Source organism: Myotis myotis, unplaced genomic scaffold, assembly GCF_014108235.1.
Source record: "Myotis myotis isolate mMyoMyo1 unplaced genomic scaffold, mMyoMyo1.p scaffold_m19_p_16, whole genome shotgun sequence".
In the NCBI taxonomy this organism is placed as follows: Eukaryota; Metazoa; Chordata; class Mammalia; order Chiroptera; family Vespertilionidae; genus Myotis; species Myotis myotis.
In genome coordinates, this window is record NW_023416320.1 from 36,451,316 (window position 1) to 36,469,915 (window position 18,600).

General features: G+C 37.6%; 1 pseudogene; it reads left to right on the top strand.

The window, feature by feature from the left end:
• Positions 1 to 951: 951 nt before the first annotated feature.
• Positions 952 to 1,030, top strand: LOC118671052 (annotated as a pseudogene).
• Positions 1,031 to 18,600: the final 17,570 nt, after the last annotated feature.

Genomic DNA, 18,600 nt, shown 5'->3' on the forward strand with positions numbered 1-18,600 from the left:
ATAAAGAATGATGAGCTACTATTTAGATTCAAAGAGAGAGAAGGAGAGGGAGATGGAAAAGGAGAAAAAGAGAGATGTATTTTTTTGAGGAATTTGTAAGCATTCCTTTTTACTTTTTAATAAAGTGAGTAAATTATCTTCTGGAAAATGTTGACACTGAATGTACTATGATATAAAAGACAATAGTCTCAAATTGTTCATCTTCTCTTTCCCCAGAAAAAAATTAAATCATCAATTTCAGTGATGGTTTGTAGTTCATGGTTAGATGGTTCAAGCTTAGGAAAGGAAATTTGTCCAAGGGACTCCTAGGTGGAGGGTTTAAGTTATGAAAACAACCATAATTGTTGATTTCCTTCTAGTAAGTACAACACTAGAGTAGAGTCCCAGGCCTTAATGGGGTTAATGGGATGTTTACTCAGGATTTACCCTGGAAGCACATAAAATCCAAGAGCCTGTTGAAGGTGGTCGTTGGGGGGAGATCCTTGAGACAAGCATTATCAAGACACAGGTCTGAGGATTAAGTATTAGGTTTAGACAATAAGGTGAACGAGGACAGGTTAAATGATGACATCTTTTGCATGTTGTGTTTAATTTGCTCCAAGTTTGTGTTTATGAGTTCTGTACCATTCATCTCACCAAAGCTGGTTATTTCATGCTATGGCAAGCCATAGACCTTCAATTTTAACCTGGCATGTCAATCCTAAGGCACCACTATGACAGTTCCTTCCAGCTGTGATCACACAGTCAGTCTTCTCTTTATCTTAAAATGCACATTTTCTTCATGTTTGTTTTATGTTGACACCGTATTTCCCACCCAAGTCTTGGTTTATGTTTTAAAAATTATATTGCCTATATATCTTCTTTCATACTTTTACAACCAAGAGTCCCTCAGAAAGCAGAGCTTCCATGGGCCATCCTGGTTTACTGACAATTCCAATTAGAAATTTAATAATCGCTTCTCGGCCTTTTGGCTAAGATCAAGTGTAGAAATTTAATAAATTGATTTTGATGGAAGAACATAGCACCCCCACACCTTCCACCTGCCTACATCAGATATTTCTACATGTCCTGACCTAGAGCAATATGGGCACTTTGTCTACATCAACTCACTTGTAGCTAGTCTGTCCTGAATGGCCCCCTAGTACCACAATCAGTACTTTTTTCTGTTAATTTTCAAATTAGTTTAACACATATTTCAGTTTCCAAAGTATGAGTACATAAAATTCTGGTAAGCATTTTATGATCCTAAGGCGTTGTTGTTTTTTTAAGACCTTTTATTTCTCTCAATAATCTTGAGCTAACATTCATGTTTTTATCTTTTGCAATTTGGTCATTCTCAGGGTCCATTAACTAAGCCCATAAGATTAGAATATTTTTCTAATAAGATAGCAAGGAAATAAATCAAGATTCTTTTTCCTGCTGAAATGATAGCCAGCACTATTTCCAAAGACTTTAATCTATAAATGTCACATGCCTTTTGGTGAAAATGAGAAGTTAAATAAAAAATAATTGATGATCATATTTTATTTGCAAGAGTTATAAACTTTTCACAAGCACTGTTACTTATCAGCACTTTCATTCACAGCATTAAAAATACTCTGCAATTGAAATTTTATCAAATTAGTTTAATAACAAAGGCAAAAAGATTTTAATAACTGAGGTTTAGTTTATTTAAAAATTGAGCGTAAATTTGTTCCTAAGTTTTGTTTTCCATTCTTGCTTTTTCTCCCCCCCCCCCCCGCCCTTCTTTTTAAAAATTTCATTTTCTTCCTCACCAATGGTTCATAATAACAGCTTTGTCTGGCCTCTGAATTCTTCCTTGTCATTTAATGCCAGTTGGAGTCTTGAGGAGCCCTGGCTTCACTTCTAGCTTTTAACTTCTCCAGACTGTAGGTCATTAGTTGTTCAGTAAAAGAGCTGGAGATCAGATAAAGTTGCTTAACCCCTCCCAAGCCAATGGCCCTACAGCCTGTGATCTCCTCTTTGCTTCCCTCAGAGCTATTATATGGTCAGCTCTGCAGTGTTTCAGATGTTACCCTTTTGTTGAACTCCATGTTCCTTTTCCAGGGCACTAAAAGGGTTAAGTAACATTAAAATAAAAATTTGCTTGCCCTTGACCCTTTTCATCAGTTGTGCCCTGGTTGGCTGCATATGGCCTTTCTCTTTCCTTGCTCTCCCTCACAGAGCTTCTGGTTAATGGATCTAGTGAAGAGGAGGGCTATTAAAGAGGAGGGTGTTACCTACTTAGGCTGTAATTTAGTATAGCTCTTTTGTTTACTTAATTAATTAACTCATTAACTGCCTCTTTCCCCCAAATGGTTCATGGTGGCTTGTAAAAGTGCACTCTACAGAAAACGGGACAGAGAATGGGGATGTGTATGTGTGTATATGTAGAAAACAGACAACAGGAAAAAGCACAAATATAGAATGCACACTACAGAAAGTAGGAGGCAGAAATGTATATTTTATATGGCACCACATGGAATTAATTAATACTTAATATTAATGTAAATATAATATTAATTATAAAATATAATTGATCATATAAAATATATTTTATGTATAATTGACATGTTAAATATATAGAGTATGAGAAAACATAATAAAACTTATACAAACCAGTTCTCATATGAGAAATTGAAAATCAAGGTGTATGTTCTACCTAAAGTAGATTTTGATGTTTATATTAGTTACTTTTTGAACAAAATACTTAGGAAAGTCTACAGAGACAACAAAAAACATTAAACATGCAAAGCTGTCAGATCCTTGGCCCAGCTCCCCCTCACATTTAATTTCCTTAATGGTTCTACTTTTAAAAAAAATGAAAGGACTTTGTAAAGATAAGGGCACATACATTACAGCCCATTAACACCATTAGGGCAAGTGTCTTAAAGAAAATCTGTTCAATATAACAAAAATGCGGAATTTCTTCTCTCTTTGGTGTCTTTTTTTTTTTTTTTTTTTTTCATTTAGCTCCTAGGACTACAGCCAGGTGCAGTACATTTCAAAGCACCTTAATACCATTTATATTTTACTTGTAGAATATTATGACCACAGATAAACCTCGGGAAGACAGACCGTTTAGTTAAACCTTACATTGGGCCACATGACATAAACTGCACACAGACAGTTTCCAGCTGGGAAAACACTTACGTTCGTTTATAGCTCTAAACTGTGGTCCTGTCTTTGAAAGTTCTCACTAGACTCTCACCCAGCCCAGTACTTGGTGGGTTACCTACCTGAGAACTACAGGAACCTACACCTTTCCTTTCCCTTTTAGAAAATCACATGGAGTCTTAACCAGTCTGTTGTAGCATCATGGGACTACTGTCACAAGGTTTTAAATGCAATACAATTAAAGAAGGAAAATACTGTTACATAAAGGGAACTACTGTAGTTAAACTCATACTTCTGGTTACTGCCACTTCCCTACTTGTTAAAAACCATAGACAGAAAAGTTTTCTTTTGATCTCTAAGGAGGCACTTCTAAATGACTTATCTCATGTCTACGAGTACTTTGATGTTCAAGAGTAAGAAAGGAAATTTTAAGAAAGAAAGAGGAGCCAAACCGGTTTGGCTCAGTGGATAGAGCGTCGGCTTGCGGACTCAAGGGTCCCAGGTTCGATTCCGGTCAAGGGCATGTACCTTGGTTGCGGGCACATCCCCAGTGGGAGGTGTGCAGGAGGCAGCTGGTCGATGTTTCTCTCTCATCGACGTTTCTGACTCTCTATTCCTCTCCTTTCTTCTCTGTAAAAAATCAATAAAAAATATTTAAAAAAAAAGAAAGAGGAAAATTTCCCTGCTGACAGAAAAAAATAAATAGTTCATGAGAGTTTGCACCTCCTTGAATAGTTAAGAACTGGCCAGATTGATTTTAACCCAAACATATACCTTCATATCTTTTGTTGTTTGGTTTGGTTGCTCTTGTGTTATCACTTTTTTTATCTGTTATTCTTTCAGCTATAATTTTCTAATTAATCATTCATAACATGGACAGTTTACAGTAGTTGTTCACAACCATTTTCCAAAGATCCCTCATGAAAGATGAGGTTTCTATGGAGGAAAAATTGCTGTGTAGCCATCACTGACTCCTACATATATCATCACTCTTATATGACCCCTCAAAAAAACAAACAAAAAAAACGCCATCATAGAAATTAATGAAAGTAAGAGAGGGATAACCTTGAATACAATCTGCTGACTTTCTTGTAAATCATTCGCAAACTTTATTTCTTTCACTTGTAAGATATGCCCAAGGTAGTAAGACAAACCCACCATATCATGACAGAAGTGTTAAGAGTACAGAGTAGTACAGGGCAGTCCTGGGTCTGAGAGACACCTATGCCATTTACTAGCTGTGGCACCTTGGGCAAACTACTTCTCTCATTTTTTCAATCTATAAAAGGGGAGCAAGAACAGTACCTACATGACAAAATTCTTGAGAAGACCAAAGGACATAACACACATAATGAGCTAAGCACAGTACCTGGCACATACTAAATAAATATTCTGTTAAGCTCTATTAGAGAAGTTCTAGCATTAAAATCCTTAGTTCTAAAACATTAGTTTAGGCATCAAAAGACCTTCTGCTTTTAACCATGAATGAACAGCATGATCTGGACATACCCTTCTACATCACCAATGTAAAAACTGAACAACATATATGAAACACCTATTTTCACACATTGGACAATAGGCAGGACAGGACTGTGATGATCTCTCAGAGAGGGGAAACAAATGAGGTGACTCCTAGGATTGGCCGAGCTTTTTACCTAGAGATGTTTTCCAAAACTGTAGCACAATTAGGGAAGCTAAGCAAAAAATGCTGAGTTGAGAAGACAGAGTTAAGTGTCAATGTGGCTGGAATTTGTGGGTCATATTACTCGAGAGGAAGGAGTTATTTAAAGAAAGAGCTCCAGAATTCTGCATGGTGTTCACTTGACTCTGGCTGATTGCCAGTCTGTGCGTGCTTATTGGAGAATTCTATCAGGCTGGACAAAGAACAACATCTGGGGAAAGAATATTACCGAAAATCAGTAAACCAAACAATTCCCAGAGCTCACACAAGCCCAGGAATCATTCAAGTTTTCATCGTCCAGAGTGGACAGACCACATAAAATATATAGGACATTCCATAGCGACTCCCCACAAAGTCAAACCGTAGTAGTGGGACAGAACTAGGCCTAGAGTAACATCAACCCTAAATCTGCCCTCCCCTCAAAATGATCAGACTTATTGACAAGTCATTTAACTGCCTCCCCGACACATTAAAAGATTTTTAAAGATATTTAACAAAGTCTAGTACTCAAAAATGTACAATTGTAATTTCAGCATCCAATCAAAAATTAATAAGCAAGAAACAAGAAAATGTGACTTATAATTAGGAGAAAAATACAAAAAGAGAAATAGATGTAAAGCTATCAGAGATTGTGGAATTATCAGGACACTAATGTTATAAATGCTATTATAAATATGCTCAAATATTTAAACCAGCGGTTCTCAACCTGTGGGTTGCAACCCCTTTGGGGGTCGAACAACCTTTTCACAGGGGCCACCTAAGACCATCAGAAAACACATATATAATTACATATTGTTTTTGTGATTAATCACTATGCTTTAATTATGTTCAATTTGTAACAATGAAAATACATCCTGCATAGCAGATATTTACATTACGATTCATAACAGTAGCAAAATTACAGTTATGAAGTAGCAATGAAAATAATTTTATGGTTGGGGGTCACCACAACATGAGGAACTGTATTAATGGGTTGTGGCATTAGGAAGGTTGAGAACCACTGATTTAAACAAAAAGATGATCTTAATGGGACAGATCCTAGTGGGACAAATGTGACATTAAAAATGAAAAATAAAGTATCTGTAATAAACATTTATTGGATGGAATTCATAGCAAATCAGGCACTTCTAAAGAAAAGGTGACTCAACTTGTAATTACAGCAATAAAACCATCTACAATGAAGCACAGTGAGAAAAAAAAAAGGCTGAACAACAACAAACAGAATTGTACTGACTTCTCAGGACAATATTTGTGCAATTGAAGTGGAATCCTAATAGAAAAAGAGAGTAGGAAGACAAGAAAAAATTGATGAAATTTGATTAGTTATAATTCTACAATTGTTATAAGCTCAATAAACCCCAAGCTGAATAAACTGAAGATATATTAGTAAACAAGCAGGAACAAGTCAAGGTATCCTATATAATAAAACCCTAATATGCAAATCAACCAAATGGCAGAATGACCGGTTGCTATGATGCACACTTACCACCTGGGGGCAGACGCTTAACCCAGGAGCTGCCCCCTGGTGGTCAGTGTGCTCCCACAGGGGGTGCACTGCTCAGCCAGAAACTAGGCTCAAGGCTGGCAAGTGCAGCAGCGGTGGTGAGGATCCCAGACTGTGAGAGGGTGTAGGCTGGGCTGAGGGACCCCCCCACCCGTGCACGAATTTCATGCACTGTGTTATGATACTAGAGGCCCAGTGCATGAAATTCGTGCACGGGTGGGGGTCCCTAGTAGCTGCAGGCTGCTGGCCGGGGCCTCCCTTCCCTGGCTGCCAGTTGCCGGCCTGGGCCTCCCTTCATTTCGCACCACCCTGTGGTGGCCAGCGCACATCATAGCGAGCGATCAAACTTCCGATGGGTTGAACTGAGGGGATTTTGCATATTAGGCTTTAATATAGATAGATTACTTAAAGACATTCAAAAAGAGAAACTCAAAGGCAAACATGGAGAGGGGAAGGAAAGGCATATACCATAAAGATATAAGCGATACAGCAGATTTTCCATTAGAAACTATAAAATATAGAAGATAATGAGACAACAAGGTTAAAGTGTTGGAAGAAACAAATTGTTAATCTAGAAATCTTTTGAATATGAAGCAAAAAAAAAAAGTAAGTACATATTTATCACTAGCAAACCCACATGATAAAAAATGTGAAAGGAAGTTCTCTAGACAGGAAGAAAATGATACTCGGGGATACTTGGACCTACAAAAATGGTAAATACATAGGTAAATGTAAAATATTTTTTCTAATTTTTGACTAATTGAAAAAGATAATTGCTTTAAAAAGTCAATAAATGTCTAGGGGGTTTATAACATATAGGGACAGAATATATAATAACTAAAGCACAAAAGGTGGTAGAGGTGAAATGGAAGTATATTGGAGTTTTATTATATGTAAAGTGGTATAATGATATTTGAAAAGTATTGCAATTAGATAAAGTTGCATATTGTAAATCTGGGCAAAAACCAGGGATTAAAGAAATAAAATAGAGTGATAGCTAATAAAGTAACAGTAAGAATATAAAGGATGTTTAAAATACACTCCATTGAAAACAGAAGAAATAAGAGAAATGAGAACAAATAGTACAAGTAAAAAAAATAGCATTGAAAATCAAACCATGTTGATAATAATTTTAACTGTAAATTTGGTTTAAGCCAAATTAAAAGAAAAAAATGTCAAATGGGACAACAGAGTAAAATCCAATATAAACTACCTGTAAGAAGCTCATTTTAAATGTAAAGACACAGGTTAAAAATTAAAAGATGGAAAAATACATGTTATGCAGCAAACACTAATGATTAGAAAGGTAGAGTGGCAGCAATATTAATATCTGACAAAATAAAATTTAGAACAAGGGAAGATTCCAAGGATAAAGATGGACATTTCATAAAGATAAAGGGATAATTCCTCAAGACAACAAAGCAGTCCTGAATGGGTATGTAATTGGTAATGGAGCTTCAAAATGTTTACAGCAAAAACTCACAGAACTGACATGAATACAATTGTATATTTAGCCATTCTCTTCTTAGTACCTGAAGGGGAAAAAAAAAAATAGAAAATTTAAGTGGCTCTAGAAGATTTAACCAACTTGACCTAAATGACATCTAACAGAACACTCTAACCCCAAACTCAATGATATAGGATCTATGTAGAACATTCACTATGATTGAACATATGCTAGGCCATAAATACCATATTTTTCCATGTAGAAGAGGGCCCCATGTATAAGATGCCCCCCACTTTTCCAATCCAAAATTAAGAAATCAATGTTTTGAACATTTTGCTCGTTTTCCTTTAGGACTTCTTTTTTGACATTCTTCCTGTTTTTCTCCACTGTCTGATCATACACTCAGTAGGAGGAGGTCCAAATTGTCTCTCTGCAGCTCTATTTCCATGCTCTTTTGCATAGCTGATTACATTCAGTTGGAATTTTACAGAGTAAGACAATCGCTTACCAGTATTTATCTTTTTATTTTTTGACATCTTTATGGCCTCAGAACGCTCGGATCCCTGTTGCATCTGCACACTCTCCACCTCCACCTCCACCTCCAATTGTGGCATCAGCTGATGTCAGTAACAATAGGCTCATGATTGGAGGAATCCTGTTTGATAAGTATGGGCAGCTACTCACCTGCGGGGTTCCCTCCTCGGCTGACTTCCATGTATAAGATGCCCCTCGATTTTCAGTCTAACCATTTTATAAAAAAGTAGTGTCTTATACATGGAAAAATATTTTTTAAAAGGTTCAGTAGCAATGATATATGCTTCAACTTTAGGAATCTCTAAATTTAAGTAGAATGAAGGCAGTAATAAAGGGGGAAACAACAAAAAAAGAAAATGAATAGACAATATAAAAAATAAACAAGCTTCTTAAGATACAAATACCAAAATATATTTAATAAGAAATATAAAATCTGAAAAATTATATATATGTATATATTTAAGAATATTTGCATTAAAAACTCCTCTCCCACCCCTGCCAAAAAATAAAATTTAACACCTAGATGGCCAAAGGAACATGGCAAAGTGATGCCATATCACTCCTGCGATTCCATTTTGTTATATGACTCCTTTTTTACATCAGATTCTCTCTACAGAAAGAAAGTGTAGCTCTCCATTTCTGGCTTCTAAGAAGCAAAACCACAGTGTCTTCTACAGCCTCTAGGAAATGAATTCTGCCAAAGCCCCATTGAGTTCAGAAAACACTCCTTCCCCAGTCTAGCCTCCAGATGAGAACGCAGTCCTGGACAACAACTTGATTACAACCTTGCAGAGGACCCAGCTGAGCTATGCCTAGTCTCCTGACCCAAAGATTCTGGGAGACCACAAATGTGTATGGTTTTAAACTGCTAAGTTTGAGTCAGTGCGCCACACAGCAATGAAAAACTAATACAAGCCAACAAAACAACCTAAATATGAAACAAGTACATGGCTATGTAACATAGCCAAAGGAAAAATTGACTAATATACATAACAAGGATGAATCTCAAAAATATGCTGAGCAAAAAAAGCAAGAAATGAAAGAGTGCGTGCTGCGTGATTCCATTTATATGATATTATTCAGAGAAAACTAATCTATAGCTCCAGAAAGCAGATCAAAGCTCATCAAACGGCACCCATAAATTATACTTCAATGAGCATGATTTTTAAAAACTTCAGGAACTCAGTACACGCACATCTGTATCTAAATATTTAAACTAATAAAAGGAGAAACAGTTTATGTTACTGTATGAGATAGTATATCTGGCAGCAGATAACATTTTTAAGACTGGAAATCTTGCTCCTGAAATGGACTGAGTACTTAATAAATTATCACCATAAAGGAATTTTAGGAGTGTAGATAAAATTCTGTATTGGCTCTAGCTACACAATAACAAATACCTAGAAATCTCAGGCCAAATATGGACTTTCACTAATTTCTTAACTAATAGTGTTCAGATGATTTTTCTCCTGATTGCTTATTAATTGCAAGGCACACCAGATCTTTTGAACCATGGAAAAATATAGTCCCTGTACTCCAGAAACAAAGAGTATTAGGAGATCAAAGACAGTACTAGAAGTCACTAAAAGGCCAAGTAGAACATTTGGGGACAGATAAAGCCCTAGATACATTCACAGAAAGTAGTGCTTGCTTTGGAATGGTAGCCCAAGCCAAACTAATGTAGAATGGGATTTTTTATCTTGATGTAGAGCTTGAAGGATATATGGAATTTTGGTGTTTACAGAAGGAAAGTAACTGTAGAGAGGTGTTTTTGTTTAAATGCAAGAATACTGAGATTCATTTTAAGGATCACAGTATACATTTTGGGAGATAATGCAGATTTTTTTTTTAAATATATTTTATTGATTTTTTACAGAGAGGAAGGGAGAGGGATAGAGAGTTAGAAACATCGATGAGAGAGAAACATCGATCAGCTGCCTCCTGCACATCCCCACTGGGGATGTGCCCGCAGCCCAGGTACATGCCCTTGACCGGAATCGAACCTGGGACCTTTCAGTCCGCAAGCCGATGCTCTATCCACTGAGCCAAACCGGTTTCGGCAATAATGCAGATTTTGGAGGGATTTAAGGATTCAACTCTAAATAAACTCTCTCTGGGTGATTTTATCCAATCTCGCAGCATTAAATAACACATGTGTGCCAATGATTCCAAATTATATCATTATTTGGCCTCTCCATTGACCTTCAAATTCAATATCTAACTGCCTCCTTGATGCTGATTCAAATGGCTAATAGTAATCACAGCCTCAACATTGTTTACCTACTTGTTAAAAAAAAAACCCTAGGAATTCTCTTTGAATCCTTTCTTCCCCTCATTTCTATTTCAAATACATTGAAAATTCTTGCTTACTTTTCCTTGAAAATATATACTGCCTATCTGTCTCCAGTGCTGTTGACCTAGTCCAGGCAGCTCTAATCTCATGCCTTGGCAAGCTAACTGATCTCCCTGCTCCCATTCTTCCCCTCTCCAATCTCCTCCCACATAAAAGCCAGAATAATCATCTTTAACGTTAAATTATATTGTGTAACACCCATTAAAACTTTTCATCAGCTTCACATTGCAGTGAGAGTAAAATCCAACTTCCTTCTAATGTCTGCAAAGCCCTGCATGGCTGGGCTACTGGCCACCTCCCTATCTCAGGTCTCACCCTTCCCCACCTCACTGACTCAGCTTCCGACACGCTGCTGGTTCAAGCTCAGTTCTGCCCAGGGCCCTTGCCTCCCTGTTTTACCTGTCTGGAAATTTTCTTCAAATGGTTACTCTAAATTGTCTTTGTGTTCTCATTCAGTAAGGCTCCTTCTGATCAACACGTCTAATTAGTCCCCTACCTGGGGTTGACTCTAAATCATAAATAGTTTTGAGGATCCTCTTTAGAATCAGAGTGGAATGAAACAACAGTGTTAACCCCCTATGGTTAAAATATCTTACTCTGGTTAAATATGACCGTGTGAACTCATTGCAGGGCTCCCTAGGGCTTGGGGAAGGGTCTTTGTCACTGAGGATCCCTCAGCTTTAGCTTTCTTAGCTTCACAATGAACCTTTCCTTAGTCCCACCTTGTCAATTTTCATATCAGTGTTTCATTCTCTTCATAGCACTTGTTACTTTTCAAAATTAGCTTTTCATCAATCTGACTCATCTTTAAAGATCTGATCTCCTTTTTCCTATTAGAATGTAAACTCTCTGGGAGCAAGGACCTTGTTGAAAATTTGTAACTATAATCCAAGAACCTGGAAAAGTGCCTGTCACATCATGGACCTGAATAAATATTTTTAAAATGAGTGAATATTAGAGAGTTTGAGCTTGAATTTTTAGAAAATGTTTTTTAAAATAAATCTTAAAAGGTAAAACTGAAAGCAAGGATATCATTAAGGGGCTATTACTATGGCTTTAACCAGAGAAAATTAGGACATAAATTCAGGTCATACAAATGGAAATACTCCGGAGAAGAAAAATATGAACGATATAATGCTTATAGAATGCATAGATTTTGTTGGCTTAAATGACAGTAGCAAGCGGAAGGAAGGAGACAAATATAGCTGTAATATTTTAAGCCTAGACAATGGGAGGATGATGATACCATTAAAAGAAGGAAAAAAAAGCAATTCATCTGAAGAAAATTCCAAGGTTAGTGCCCAAAATGGAATCAGAGATGAACTAAAATATTGCCTGTAAGTATGTGAATATCTTCTTTAAAATCCTATTTTCTGGTTGATTGTTTTTACAATATTAGTATTATTTACTCTTAGAAAATGTTTTGGCCTCCAGTCTTTAAAAAAAAAAAAATCATATGTATCATTAGTATATGCTGAAATCATATCATTACAGGGAAAGGGTTACTTTCCTGAAATCATCAGTGATATTATGAATAAGTTAAAATATAAATGTAAAGAAATCTGGTTTATCTTTATATTTGACCTGCTTTAACTTCCAAAGAAAGCTTGTCAGTGAAGAAAGCGTATCAGTGTCAATCAGACTGAGCAAAACACTAGGGCAAAATCAGTCACCTTCTGTTTAATCATCTTGTGAAGCAGGGCAACATGCTGCTCTTGCTTTCTGCCCAAATGTTTGTACCTAGCACTGCGGTGCAACCTACAGGTTTCTAGGAACTGGAGGAAGGCCTGGGGTTTGACATGGAGCCGTAGAAGAGTCTCAACAGGAAACATGCTTAATGAAACACTTATCTGGGTAGTCCTAAAATGTTGTAAAGTAAAAATTCAAATGACATCCTTTCAATCTGTTCCCAGGCTTAAAGTTTGTCATTATGAAGTGTGCTGAGAAATTCTGATTTCTCTCCTCCTGACTGAATTCTCCTCCAACCTACAACCAGAAAGAGGAGGCAGCATTTGCATAAACATAAAACGGATGATTCTGGTTCAATAAAGCAAACTTACATTGACAAGTTATAAGACATAAAGAACCTAAGATGGAGTTTCAACAGGTTCTCATACAATTCATCATTCACCAGTGACATTTGAAGGACTCTTGTTCCACTTACTCCTCTCGGGTACAATTATGACTACTAGAGGCCCAATGCACAAAAATTAGTGCAAGAGTAGGCCTTCCTTCCCCCGGCTGCCGGCAGTGGCTTTTCTCCATCACTTGGGACCCTGGCTGCTTCCCTCCTCTGGCCGCCCACAGGCACCCGGGACCTGGCTGGCTTCCCGCAGGTACCTGGGACCTGGCTGGCTTCCCTCTGGCCCCGGCTTCATCAGGAAGGATGTCTGGAATGACATCTGGAAGACATCCAGTCTAATTAGCATATTACCCTTTTATTATTACAGATAGTGACTCTAGAAAAGAGTCTTGCAGACCCCACTTCCACAACACACATTTCAAGTCGAAGTGGCTTCTTTTCCATCAGATGTCAACCTCAAGGGACTACAAAGCTAGTTTTTTGTGCCCCCTCATGGGCTTCCATTTTCCTTTCCAGGCTAAAATGCCTCCACCTTGATGCAAGCCCCTCCTCCTTTGAGATGCATTTCATCTGGGTACGAAGAACCTGCCAAATTCTCTCCCCTTCTCCCACTACCTCGACGTATAATGAATCGAAGACAATGGTATTTGTCTTACCATCTTCTGCCCCAGGAAGGTCCAGGAGTCATCATGAATGACCTCTGAGTTCAATGTGAAAGTCACCCAACTCCCAGGTCACAAACTTCTTGCTCTTGTAAAAGTCAATGAGTATCATCTTCATTTCACTTTAGCAACCTATTCCCCTTGAGCTAGGATTTCAAGCAGAATTGCAGTTTCTCTCACCATAACTCCCATCCCTTCTACCTTCTCTCTCTTTAATTCACAGTGCATGAATATTCACAGGACACATAACAAAGGATTAATACCCCAGAAGTCAATGAGAAAAGGTCCAACCACCAGGAGAAAATGGGCCAATCATAAGAACAGGCAATTTAGAGAAGAGGACCTCAAAAGACCTCCAGTTACTGGTTCTTTGTTTCCCAATCCATCATCTTCACCCTGTAATTTATTTCTTAATGTGTATGTATGTATGTATAGATATATATTTTTTTCAATTACAGTTTACATTCAATATTATTTTGTACTAGTTGCAGATGTACAGCAGAGTGGCTAGACAATCATATATGTTAAAAAGTGTTCCCCTTGATATTTCCAATGTCCACCTGGCACCATACATAGTTCTTACAATATTTTTTACTGTATTTCATTTATAGGCTCTACATTATATCCCCATTACTTCTCAATCCCTTCACCTTCTCACCCTGTAATTTAAATCCTTCCCATTCTCTTATTTGTCTCCTCAACACCCGCACCTCCATCTTTTCTACCATTCACCACATTTTCTATTAAGCCATCTATCATTTTTCCCAGTTCACCACTTCTTGCTGCTGGCTGCTGGGTGCTATTATAAAACTTGGGGTTTGGTGCCCCACAAACTTAAGGCTTTTAACCTCAGATGGGGCCTTTGCTCCCAAAGAAGCCATTCTAAGCTTTTATCACCATACTAATCATATTTATTTGCAGTCAACAGACTATATTTCATGTTTCATAGAAAAAATGCAACTATCAGGTGGGAATGCCCTCCATTTCCTTATCATAAATCAGCATTTTATATCCATTCAATAATGCAAACAAAGCAGTTTTTCTTAAAGAACCCCACACATTCATATGCTCTGCCTCAGGGAAAACCACTTCTTTATTGTGTCTTGAAACACTTTTCTGTACATTTTCAAATATACTGTATACATTTGAAATATACTTTATCTGTTTATCTTTTAACAAATTAATACTTGTCATAGATCATGTAGGCTGCTAGCCCCTCCTAACAAAATAGCACAGACTGGTGGCATGTAAGCAACAAATTTAGTTCTCACAGTCTTGAGGCCGGAAGTCCAAGATCGGGGTGCCAGCATGGTCAGGTTGTAGGGGGCGCCCTCGTCCAGGTTACAGACTTCTCCATGTCTCCTCACATGGCAGAAGGTGGCGAGGGATCTCTCTGGAGCTCTCATGACCTAATCACCTCCTAGAGGCCTTACTTCCCATCACCATCACCTTAGGGGATAGGTTTCAACATATGAACTTTGAGAGACACAAACGTTGGAACCGTAGAGGTATTCTGCACCTGTCACTCTGCTACTTTCTCTTTTTCCTCACCAAAATGGCATGAAGATTTTTCCATTTCAGTGTTTTGTAGCTCCTGCCTTATATTTCACTGTATAAATACATCATAACTAATTTAGCCCCTATTCTACCTGTGGACATGTAGGTTGCAAACAACCTTATAATATCCTTTTATATACCTCCCTGTGCACATATGAAATTCTCTCTGGTAAATATCTAGAAGTGAAAATGCTAGGTACAGGTTATGTGCATTTAAAAAATTTTATTTTCTGTTGCCATTTGCCCTCTAAAGTGCTGTATAATTTTCACTCCTATTATCAAAAAATAAGAGTAACAGTTATCGCCCCAACCAGTTTGGCTCGATGGATAGAGCATCGGCCTGCGGACTGAAAGGTCCCAGGTTCAATTCCGGTCAAGGGCATGTACCTTGGTTGCGAGCACATCCCCAGTAGGGGGTGTGCAGGAGGCAGCTGATTGATGTTTCTAACTCTCTATCCCTCTCCCTTTCTCTCTGTAAAGAATCAATAAAATATATTTTTTAAAAAAAGAGTAACAGTTATCTCACATCTTCAACAGCACTTTATATTTTGTAGTTTTTGCTAGTCTTATAGGTGAAAAATGATATTTCATTATTTTAATTGACATTTTTCTAATTACTAATGGGCTAACTTCAAGTGTTAATTTCCTGTCCTATGAAAAGCCAGTTTGTATGCTTTGTGCATTTTTCTTATGGAATGTCCTTTTTTTATTTGTTGTAAATATATAACAATATACATATCCTTTGATTATTTTAGATACTATAAAATCTTCCTTCCAATTTGTTAATTTTCTGTTTAATAGCAGATCTTTAACTTCTTGTATTATGTTGATGGTTGTATGCAATTTTTAACTTTCATATGACAGCTGTATCAATTTTTTTTCCCTCTAGGACTCTGTTACCTGTTAAAAGGAAGCTTTCTAGATTAAGGTAAGAAGCATAAAACTATATATTTTCTTCTAATTCTTTATATACTCACACACACCTATACACATACTTGCATAAACATATTAGGCTACATCTTTACCCTAATTGGAATTCATTTAATTAATAGTATGTGGCAGATATTTGACTTCATTTTTTTCATCAAGTTGCCACCTTTAATGAAGAATCCACCCATCCCACAGTGAGTATATCATATTTTAAGTTCTACTAGTATTTGTATTCTCTATTCTGTTCCATTTATTTTTTGTTATATTTTTACCCAACTTCCATAAAGTTTTGGTTACCATACCCTTATTGCAGTTTTTGTAATCTCACATTTCAAAATTTTTCTCATTATATCATTAAAATTTTAAGTGTCCTTATCATGTTTCTGTAAAAAATCCTGGAGGGTTTTTATTTGGGCTGATTGTGGTTGGTAAGCACTAAAATATTTAAATATTGTGTCTTCCCATCTAGGAAAAAAGTATTCTTCCTCGTTCAGATTTTCTTTTGATTCCTTGGTTTCATTCTTTTCTTGGGTATTTTTTTTTCTCCAAGATGTTTTATAGTTGTGCTGGTTTGTGAGTGAATGTGTTAGCTCCCACTGGTTTATAAGAGGAGTATCATGACCCTACGGTGTCACTCTTCCCTGAGCACAGGTGGCCTCCCTGGGGCAGCTTATCCTCCTCTGGGTGTGGAGGCTTTACCTTTATGTCCAGATGTGCCTTAGGTGTCAGGTACCTTGTAAGGCACTATGCCCAGCCAGCTCCTTGCACACCCCTAATGATGCCATACTCTTTATCTTGGCGTGTGTTGTTCCTTCTCTCTGAAATGCTCTTCTTAGCATAGCTCACCTAACTTACTCCTGCTTATCTGGAACCTGTCTCCTTCAAGGAGCTTTTGCTCCTATTCTAAGATTCCCCTCACTTCTCCCCACCCCTCTTGCCCCACTGTACTAACAAGTCCATAGGGCTCTTTCAGCGCCTGTCTCAATACTTTCAGACACCTGCATACACATACCCCCGATACTAGACTGTGCCTCTGTGTCTAGCCTCATGCCTGACAAATAAGGAAAAACTTATTCATTGAAATGTGTTGTGGATTTACCCATTTCAGAGTACATTATTGTTTGTAAGATGTTTTCATATATAAAACTGATATGGCCCAAGGTCTTTCTACTACTTAATGAAAACAAATCATAGTTATCATAATACATTTTAGCATTTCAAAATTACTCACAAGTTACATTTTTTCTTGACATTTGACTTTTTCACTCGGTCTGAGAATCTTCCATTGGTGCAAATGTCCCTGGACCAGAACCAGTACTGGTTCTAGGAGAGGACTGTTTCTCTAGCAGAGCTCCTCATAGGAGCAGAGAAAAGCATGCTGTCTCACCTGTGAACTGAGTCCCTGCCCGTGGTTTCCAGATCCTTCTTCTCAGTAGACCACATTGCTCTGCACCACAAGTGGGTCGGCATCCTGTTTGCTGCCGGAGGCTCCAGACTCCAAGCCCTGGTGTTCACCTCCCCACTGAGCCAAGAAAAGATTTCCCCTTTGTGAGCTGTTCCAGATTGAGTTTCCTCAATAGAGCTATTTGGACCATGAATGACATTGTCTTTTTCCTTATAGCATAGGCATGTTTCCCCACAACCTGTGCTTTCCAGGGACAGGGTAAGGTGAGAAAGAGAGAAGGATATTGATGTCATGACTGAGCACAAATATCTTCCTAAATCTCACTTCTCACATGTACAGACCAACCCTTCAACTATATCCCTCCTTCATTCTGGTGGTTTTCTTAGGGACCTGTATGTCCTTCCAGATCACCTTTCTAGTCTACCCAACAGATCTGCATGGACTTGAATCCTAGTTATGGACAAAGCTCAAAGTCTTTGTTACAGAGCTTCTAGGCTCCTTGACAGTTTCTAGTTTGTTTGTTTTTTAAATGCACTAGACTTCCATAAAGAATTAAGTTCCCTAAATATTATATAAAATGGAACTACCTGCATAGTATGTGGGGGACCTCTAAGAGAGAGTATTCCCCGCCTCCACAAACCCATCTAAATGACCCCCCTAAAAAAAAGGCTACAGAGGGACTTTTTAATTATGACCCTCACTACAGCCGTGACAGATATAACTGATATCCACAGAGTTTAAATGATTTTCTCCAAGACTGATAGTCAATGAGAGACAAAGCAGAATTGAGAACCAGACAATTAAGCCTTATAAGCATTATAAGTTAAAAGCATGGGCTTTGTAATCAGATTGGCAGAGGTTCAAGTCTCAGATATGCCAGTTACTGTTCAGCTGGCCCTGAGCAAGACAGTTTTCTTTGTCCACCTAATGGGTGGACCTCTGCTTTGTTGGGTGGTTGTTGTCACAAAATAGGTATGCAGAGAACTGAGTCCAAAGCTTGTAACAAAATATGTATTCAACAAAATTCAACTATTTGCATTCTTCATATTTTAAAACACATCCTTTGGTTTTACAACATCATGTTCTTCATTTCCTTAAAGTTAAGGAGTTAGTGAGCACTTACTGACAAATATAATTTTAAATAGAACCCTATTAAAAATCTTCAGCGTAGCTTTGGGTTCTAAAGATAGAGTGGCAGAAACCCATCCCCTGTTGTCAAGTTGTTTATCAGCTTGGGAGTGCGTTGGTCAGATTGCGCCATTCAACTATTGCTATTAAGTATTTACTGTGACACACGCTCAGGGGCTCCACAAGTTTTCCTTCACAG